Source organism: Dendrobates tinctorius, unplaced genomic scaffold (assembly GCF_039654945.1).
Source record: "Dendrobates tinctorius isolate UK_male_01 unplaced genomic scaffold, ASM3965494v1 ptg000228l, whole genome shotgun sequence".
Classification (NCBI taxonomy): domain Eukaryota; kingdom Metazoa; phylum Chordata; class Amphibia; order Anura; family Dendrobatidae; genus Dendrobates; species Dendrobates tinctorius.
This window is the reverse complement of record NW_027361895.1, coordinates 86,142-95,765: the sequence shown is the minus strand read 5'-3', so window position 1 is coordinate 95,765 and position 9,624 is coordinate 86,142. Positions and strand designations below refer to the sequence as shown.

General features: G+C 46.4%; 2 non-coding genes across 2 annotated transcripts; both read left to right on the top strand.

The window, feature by feature from the left end:
• The first annotated feature begins 4,908 nt into the window (after window positions 1–4,908).
• TRNAH-AUG (transfer RNA histidin (anticodon AUG)) lies at window positions 4,909–4,981 on the top strand. Its single transcript has one exon. It is a non-coding gene; the product is annotated as a tRNA-His (tRNA).
• Window positions 4,982–6,437: 1,456 nt separating this feature from the next.
• TRNAH-AUG (transfer RNA histidin (anticodon AUG)) lies at window positions 6,438–6,510 on the top strand. Its single transcript has one exon. It is a non-coding gene; the product is annotated as a tRNA-His (tRNA).
• Window positions 6,511–9,624: the final 3,114 nt, after the last annotated feature.

Here is a 9,624-nt window from a genome sequence, read left to right as displayed (position 1 = left end):
TTTCCTGGGCTTCAACACAGCCAGTTGTAGCTCGGAAGTGCCGTCCACACGGAAAGAGACACTTGCTCCCATGTCTCAGTGGGGTTCAGTAACGCTAGCTGATCCCCTGCTGTGTGGATGGCAGTCTCTCCTGCTGTCTCTGCATTCCAAAGACAGTAGGCCTCTGCCTACACCCTCCTATTTTCTGGGCTTCAACACAGCCAGTTGTAGCTCGGAAGTGCCGTCCACACGGAAAGAGACACTTGCTCCCGTGTCTCAGTGGGGTTCAGTAACGCTAGCTGATCCCCTGCTGTGTGGATGGCAGTGTCTCCTGCTGTCTCCGCATTCCAAAGACAGTAGGCCTCTGCCTACACCCTCCTATTTCCTGGGCTTCAACACAGCCAGTTGTAGCTCGGAAGTGCCGTCCACACGGAAAGAGACAATTGCTGCCGTGTCTCAGTGGGGTTCAGTAACGCCAGCTGTTCCCCTGCTGTGTGGATGGCAGTCTCTCCTGCTGTCTCCTCATTCCAAAGACAGTAGGCCTCTGCCTACACCCTCCTATTTCCTGGGCTTCAACACAGCCAGTTGTAGCTCGGAAGTGCCGTCCACACGGAAAGAGACACTTGCTCCCTTGTCTCAGTGGGGTTCAGTAATGCTAGATGATCCCCTGCTGTGTGGATTGCAGTCTCTCCTGCTGTCTCCGCATTCCAAAGACAGTAGGCCTCTGCCTACACCCTCCTATTTCCTGGGCTTCAACACAGCCAGTTGTAGCTCGGAAGTGCCGTCCACACGGAAAGAGACACTTGCTCCCGTGTCTCAGTGGGGTTCAGTAAGGTTAGCTGATCCCCTGCTGTGTGGATGGCAGTCTCTCCTGCTGTCTCCGCATTCCAAAAACAGTAGGCCTCTGCCTACACCCTCCTATTTCCTGGGCTTCAACACAGCCAGTTGTAGCTCGGAAGTGCCGTCCACACGGAAAGAGACACTTGCTGCCGTGTCTCAGTGGGGTTCAGTAACGTCAGCTGTTCCCCTGCTGTGTGGATGGCAGTCTCTCCTGCTTTCTCCGCATTCCAAAGACAGTAGGCCTCTGCCTACACCCTCCTATTTCCTGAGCTTCAACACAGCCAGTTGTAGCTCGGAAGTGCCGTCCACACGGAAAGAGACACTTGCTGCCGTGTCTCAGTGGGGTTCAGTAACGTCAGCTGTTCCCCTGCTGTGTGGATGGCAGTCTCTCCTGCTGTCTCTGCATTCCAAAGACAGTAGGCCTCTGCCTACACCCTCCTATTTCCTGAGCTTCAACACAGCCAGTTGTAGCTCGGAAGTGCCATCCACACGGAAAGAGACACTTGCTGCCGTGTCTCAGTGGGGTTCAGTAACGCTAGCTGATCCCCTGCTGTGTGGATGGCAGTCTCTCCTGCAGTCTCCGCATTCCAAAGACAGTAGGCCTCTGCCTACACCCTCCTATTTCCTGGGCTTCAACACAGCCAGTTGTAGCTCGGAAGTGCCGTCCACACGGAAAGAGACACTTGCTGCCGTGTCTCAGTGGGGTTCAGTAACGCCAGCTGTTCCCCTGCTGTGTGGATGGCAGTCTCTCCTGCTGTCTCCTCATTCCAAAGACAGTAGGCCTCTGCCTACACCCTCCTATTTCCTGGGCTTCAACACAGCCAGTTGTAGCTTGGAAGTGCCGTCCACACGGAAAGAGACACTTGCTCCCGTGTCTCAGTGGGGTTCAGTAACGCTAGCTGATCCCCTGCTGTGTGGATGGCAGTCTCTCCTGCTGTCTCCGCATTCCAAAGACAGTAGGCCTCTGCCTACACCCTCCTATTTCCTGGGCTTCAACACAGCCAGTTGTAGCTCGGAAGTGCCGTCCACACGGAAAGAGACACTTGCTCCCGTGTCTCAGTGGGGTTCAGTAACACTAGCTGATCCCCTGCTGTTTGGATGGCAGTCTCTCCTGCTGTCTCCGCATTCCAAAGACAGTAGGCCTCTGCCTACACCCTCCTATTTCCTGGGCTTCAGCACAGCCAGTTGTAGCTCGGAAGTGCCGTCCACACGGAAAGAGATACTTGCTCCCGTGTCTCAGAGGGGTTCAGTAATGCTAGCTGATCCCCTGCTGTGTGGATGGCAAAGTCTCCTGCTGCCTACACAGTCCTACTACTACTGATTTTTAACCGTGCTCCAATTAGGCCTGTGGCTCCACTGTCTCTCGTATTTCCCCTGTCCTCCAACCCTGCCAGTTACAGCTCCGAAGTGTAACACAGGAACAAGTGTGGATTGTGCAGACGCCACTTCGGAGCTGTAACTGGTGGGGTTGGAGGACAGGGGAAATACGAAAATCAGTGAAGCCACAGGCCTAAGTGGAGCTTGGTTAAAATTAGTAGAAGTCTACAATCGATCTTAAAATTTCTTCAATGCAGCCTCAGCCTGCTCCGTGCTTGTCCCTGGGCTTCAACACAGCCAGTTGTAGCTCGGAAGTGCCGTCTTCACAGAGTAAAACACTAGCTCCTGTGTTTGTGGGGTTCAGTAACGTCAGCTGTTCCCCTGCTGTTTTGATGTCAATCTGTCCTGCTGCCTCCCAATTGACAGCACATCAGGCCTCAGCCTGCTAAGTGCTTGTCCCTGGGCTCCAACATCGCCAGTTGCTGCTCATAACTGACTTTGGCACGGGTACTCCCTCCTGCCCAACTTGGTTCCAGCCCTGCCTGCTGTTTCCGGGAAGTGTCAATGTCAGTTTGCCACCCCAAGTTGCCATGTCGTGTTGCGGTTGGGTTAGCCGAAGCTAGGGTGCCAGCAGTTTAGGTGCTTCCTATGTGGACTGCGGGTTCTGGTAAGAAAGGCTTGTTCCATAGTGCCAGTAGGACAAGCACCCCCTGTAGGACTGTGTGATTCGGTAACTGCGGCCAGCTTGCGGCATGCCAACTTTGCTTTTCAGGGGTAACTTCAGCTGCCCCTCCGGGTTCCAGCACCGTCAGCTGGTTCTCGGCAGAGCCTTTGGCCTAGGTGCCTCCATCTCGGTATCCGAGTTCCGGCAACGTCTGCTGGTCCTTGGTAGTGCTTTGTAGCACAGGTACCTCCTGCTTAGTAACCGTGTTCCATCACCGTCAGCTGGTCCTCGGTTGTGCCATTGGCTCTTATTCCTTCTGCTGCCCCTCCGGGTGCCAGCACTGTCAGCTGGTCCTCGCTATTTCCATTTGCTCTTGCAGCTTATGCTACCCATCCGGGTTCCAGCACCGTCAGCTGGTTCTCGGCAGAGCCTTTGGCCTAGGTGCCTCCATCTCGGTATCTGAGTTCCGGCAACGTCTGCTGGTCCTTGGTAGTGCTTTGTAGCACAGGTACCTCCTGCTTAGTAACCGGGTTCCAGCACCGTCAGCTGGTCCTCGGTTGTGCCATTGGCTCTTATTCCTTCTGCTGCCCCTCCGGGTGCCAGCACTGTCAGCTGGTCTTCGCTATTTCCATTTGCTCTTGCAACTTATGCTACCCATCCGGGTTCCAGCACCGTCAGCTGGTTCTCGGCAGAGCCTTTGGCCTAGGTGCCTCCATCTCGGTATCCGAGTTCCGGCAACGTCTGCTGGTCCTTGGTAGTGCTTTGTAGCACAGGTACCTCCTGCTTAGTAACCATGTTCCAGCACCGTCAGCTGGTCCTCGGTAGTGCCATTGGCTATTGTTCCTTCTGCTGCCCCTCCGGGTGCCAGTACCGTCAGCTGGTTCAAGAGGACAAAGAACAGGAAGACAACCACCAAGATGCAGAACAACAAGAGAGAGAAGACAAAGAAGCATAAAAAAACAAAGCAGAAGAACATTAAGCATAAGACTAATACTCTGAGCAAATGATATTATCTTATTTATAAGCAGAAGAAGACTAAGCAGTGTATGGGGGTGAGTCCGTTCCTCCTCGTGGTGCCCCTGGAAAAGGCCTGCTGCTGCAGGCCAAACTGAACGCGGACAAATCCTGTTGTAAATCTTTTGTGACAGGCAGAACGGAAGGAGTAAACTTCTAACTTTTCTAGATAACAACTACAGGAATGCCTGACACAAATAAGAATATGATGAAGAAGAATAGGAAGAAGATGAAGAAGTTGAATATGTAGAATAATAATTGTTGAATAAGAAGAATATGAAGAATGTAAGAAAAGGAAGAAGAAGAAGAATGTAAAAAAAGGAAGTAGAAGAATTTAAAAAAAGGAAGAAGAAGAAGAATGTAAAAAAAGGAAGTAGAAGAATGTAAAAAAAGGAAGAAGAAGAAGAAGAATGTAAAAAAGGAAGAAGAATAAGAAAGAAGAAGAAAGAAGAAAGAAGAAGAAGACATACATGTCTGGCATAATATAAATGAGGCTAACATAGTCAATATCTTTGTAACTCCTAACATCTTTAAAAAAAAAGTTTAATTCCTGCTATTCCATTTGATTGGGCTAAACCTCTATGGCTTTAATGTCTCCTCCACCTCCCACAATACATTCTACATTATTCTTAGTTGTTTTTCTTCATGTAGAACCTACAAGGAAAGAAAGGGTTTTTTTTAATTCCGATATTTTGGCCCCATTGACTTGCATTGGTTCCCGGTATCGGAATCGGCGATACCGATACTTTTTTTTAAGATCGGCCGATCCATTCCGATCCGATATTTTCAAGTATCGGCTGGTATCGCTCAACTCTACTTGTAAATTGTTTCTTTTGCATGATTTCTACTTTTATTTGCCAACTAGTGAATTTGCTTTCTCGAAAAATGTGAGAAAAATTGAAACATCGCACATGGATGCAGGAAGATAGAAATTGTTCATTCTAAAACATGAATTTCAGATTGAACAAAAATATTTTGTTTCTGATTCTGAGTGGATTGGCAAGAAAAGAAAGACTTATGTGGCGATGACAGCCTATTGTAGGTTTTACTTTGCTTTAGCATGATAGTGCATGAAAAAGAAAGCATCAACGTAAGGGCCAGTGGCGCAATGGATAACGCATCTGACTATGGATCAGAAGATTGTAGGTTCGACTCCTACCTGGCTCGAGAATATTGCCATGATCGTATAGTGGTTAGTACTCTGCGTTGTGGCCGCAGCAACCCCGTTTCGAATCTGGGTGACGGCATCTTATAGATTCTGCACAAACCTTTAAATAAGCTGATTTTGGAAATTTTGCAATCAGTAAATAGGCAGCAAACTTCATCTTCTTCATCAATTCTTCTCTATGCATGCGATGGTTATTATTCAGTGATTCTACCTCCTCACAAAACTTAAGACAAACAGGAACTTCACAAATGTCCATAACATTTATACAGAAATGTTTAGCCTCTCTTACAAGATATTCTTTTAAAACAAAAACAATAGTAATTAGCAAGTGTGGCACTTCATCATCAAGTGTCATTTAACTCAATGCAAAAAGCAGTGCCACGGTTCTGTATTTTCCACGCAGATTTGCTGCAGTTTTAAATACACAGCATGTCACTTCTTTGTGCAGATTCTGCAGCGGTTTGGCACTTGCTCCATGACAGGTGTCAAACCGCAGGGGAGAACCACAGGCTAATCCACAGATAAACCACATGTCTGTTGACATGAGGATTTAGACAAATCCATGTGGAAAATTCCACAGCAAAATTGGCAACATGAGCACGCACCCTAAGCGTCTTTCTCTCCCTCTCTTGCAAGTTTGGCACTTCATCATGCATTCGTGTACTCAGCAATGCTAGTTAGTCGACTGAGTAACAGGTGGCTCTCAGGCATCTTTCTCTCCCCCTCTCTCTCACCCTCTTCAAGGGTGGTGCACAAGTCTCTAACTCTATCTTTGAGGGTGGTGAACAAGTCTCACAACTTCTTTCTCACCCTCTGAGCAGGTGGTGCTTCTCTCTCTCTCGTAAAAGGTGGTGTTTAATCGTCTTACTCTGGCACTCTCTCTCACCCTCTTCGAGGGTGGTGTGCAAGTCTCTACCTCTATCTTCGAGGGTGGCAAACAAGCCTCGCTATTTCTTTCTCACCCTCTTTGCAGGTGGTGCTTAGCTCTCACACTCTCATCACCCACTCTAAGCGCAATCGATCATCTCTTTTCTGCGGTCGATCATCACTAATCTACAATAAAATTCATCACCTTTATTATTTTTCTTTCCTTTTGACAACTTTTGTCTGCCAAGTAGTGATTTTGCTGGTTACTCTCAAGATAGTAATATTAGGTAAAAGGAAACTTTACATATAACTTGTAAATTGTTTCTTTTGCATGATTTCTTCTTCTATCTGCCAACTAGTGAATTTGCTTTCTCGAAAAATGTGAGAAAAATTGAAACATCGCACATGAATGCAGGAAGATAGAAATTGTTCATTCTAAAACATGAATTTCAGATTGAACAAAAATATTTTGTTTCTGATTCTGAGAGGATTGGCAAGAAAAGAAAGACTTATGTGGCGATGACAGCCTATTGCAGGTTTTACTTTGCTTTAGCATGATGGTGCATGAAAAAGAAAGCATCAACCTAAGGGCCAGTGGCGCAATGGATAACGCGTCTGACTATGGATCAGAAGATTGTAGGTTCGACTCCTACCTGTCTTGAGAATGTTGCCGTGATCGTATAGTGGTTAGTACTCTTAGTACAACGGCCGCAGCAACCCCGGGTCACGGCGTCTTACAGATTCTGCACAAAGCTTTGAATAAGCTGGTTTTGGAAATTTTGCAATCAGTAAAAAGGCAGCAAACTTCTCTTCTCCATCAATTCTTCTCTATGCATGCGATGGTTAATATTCAGTGATTCTACCTCCTCACAAAACTTAAGACAAACAGGAACTTCACAAATGACCATAACATTTATACAGAAATGTTTAGCCTCTCTTACAAGATATTCTTTTAAAGCAAAAACAATAGTAATTAGCAAGTGTGGCACTTCATCATCAAGTGTCATTTAACTCAATGCAAAAAGCAGTGGCCACAGTTCTGTATTTTCCACGCAGATTTGCTGCAGTTTTAAATACACAGCATGTCACTTCTTTGTGCAGATTCTGCAGTGGTTTGGCACCTGCTCCATGACAGGTGTCAAACCGCAGGGGAGAACCACAGGCTAATCCACAGATAAACCACATGTCTGTTGACAAGTGGATTTAGACAAATCCATGCGGAAAATTCCACAGCAGAATTGGCAACATGAGCACACACCCTAAGGCTGGAGTCACACTAACCTGCGCAAAATACGGTCAGTATTTGACATGCGTAATACGGATCAATGACCACTAAATAGTGGCCCATAGGTCATCCGTAAGCAAGGTGAGGTCGCGTATTTTGCGCATGTGTGTATCCGTATGTAATACATATTCAATCCGTATGGCGAGATTTTCTCGCAGCCTTGCAAAATGGACATTTAACAGTTTTGAGGCCTGCAAACAATTTAAATCATTAGCCTGCACCCTATTTAGACACTCAGAAACAGGTGGCTGCCTACATTCTGTACATTTCTCACCTTGCTTTCACGAGGTGTGTTGGTGTTCTTTGTGCAGCATGGCCGAGGGTCTGACATTCAATACAACCGAGCAGGTTCTCTTTACCTGGCTTTTGTCACGGCGCTTTGGCCAACCATATCCTGTGATAGTGGATCCGCGGAGGAGGAGACGCATGTGGGTACATCCACTTTTGAGGCAACGACTCACAAGAGGTCATTTTCACCGCCTCTATTCGTCTCTGCGGGAGCATCCGGACAAATTTTACCAGTACTGTCGAATGAGCATTTCCACATTTGATCGCCTCTTGGAGACAGTGCACCCTGGGATCACCTTTCTTGACACTAGGATGCGCAAAGCCATATCTGCAGAGGAGCGACTTCTACTCACAATACAGTATGTACTCCACGACCACATTCTCTATGTTCATAATGTGTGTGTTAATTTATGTTTTTTGGCCTTCTTGGACAAAGTTTAATACCCTCATCTTACTCAAAATACATTTCACCTGACACAGCAGAATGTTACATCTAATATGTACTGCATATCACTTAGTCATTGTGCCACCAAATATGTGTGTGTTGTTCTCTCTCATTCCCTACCAAGTTTGGTCGGCATGTAACTGATTTTTTTTTACTTTACCCATTCTAACCTGTACTATTTCTGTTGTTCTACAGCTTCCTGTCCACTGGCCTGTCTTATGCCGCCCTCCACCATGAGTTTCTCATTGGAAAGTCAACCATTTCAGGCATAGTGAGGTCTACATGTGCAGAAATCTGGACAAGACTCCATCAGGTGGTCCTACCCGAGCCCAGGATGGAAGACTGGTTAAGGATTTCAAGGGACTTTGAGGAGGACTGCCAGTTTCCAAATTGTATTGGGGCCCTGGAAGGCAAACATATCAGGGTGCGTAAGCCGCCGAACTCAGGCTCCCAATTCTTCAATTATAAGCAATACTTTTCTGTTGTATTGTTGGCTCTGGTAGACCCTCAATACAAGTTTATAATTGTTGACATTGGGGCCTATGGAAGGACGGGAGACTCTAGAGTCTTCAATACTTCCATAATGGGTCGGCGGCTACGCACCAACCAGTTGGATCTACCACCACCACGACAGCTACCAGGCTCCCCCGAACAATCAGTCCCTTATGTTCTTGTGGCAGATAAGGCTTTTCAGTTATCACGTAATGTCATGAGGCCATATCCCCGGCACAACCTTGACCACAGGCGCAGAATTTTTAACTTGCGCCTATCACGTGCTAGGCGACTGGTGGAGTGTTCCTTTGGGATTCTTTGTGCCAAATGGTGGCTACTCCAGTCTGCCATTCAGTTGAGTGAGCAAAATGTGAATTAAGTTGTCAAAGCCTGTGTTGTTCTGCATAACTTCACCAGGATACATGATTGTTCCTCCTCTGATGGTGTTGTGCGTAGGCTGGACAATGTGCGCAGGGTGAGACCACCTATCATCCCTCAACATAGACCGCTCTCTGGCCTCAAAGTGCGTGATATATTCACAAATTACTTTATCTCACCTGAGGGGGCAACTTCTTGGCAAGAGAATGCTGTGTCTATGTTATAATTTTTGTTTTTCAAAGTGTGTCTAAATATATATTACTCAAGCCTTTTTATGATTCTATGAGTGTTTCTTTGCATTGGTTGGTGTCTGTTAGTATGTTGTGAGGGATAGTGAGAAATCACACAGAGACATTAACTAGAGTAGACAAATTTTTAGTTTTGCCTTTTTTTTTTGGGTTTTGCTTAAAGGCAAACATAATTTTGCCATAACACAAATTTGGCAATGGCCAAAATGACCCTTTGGGCCTTCTTTAACTTGGTGTAACATTAACATTACAGAAAAAAACTGCAACAAACATTATGCAATAACAACATTGCTGCATGCCTACATTAACCTTGATTAGGCAACAAAGGGTGAGCTCCATCACCTAAATAAAGTCAATAAGATAACACTCACATTTCCTCATAATGTTTTCCAATCATAGAAAGCTTCCACCATGACAGGCAAGGCTACCTCACATCTTTCACACAGATATTACCTGTCTGTAGAACAGACAATATTTAACCCCTTCACCCCAAGGGTGGTTTGCACGTTCATGACCGGGCCAATTTTTACAATTCTGACCACTGTACCTTTATGAGGTCATAACTCTGGAATGCTTCCATTGATCCCGGTGATTCTGACACTGTTTTCTCGTGACATATTGTACTTCATGATAGTGGTA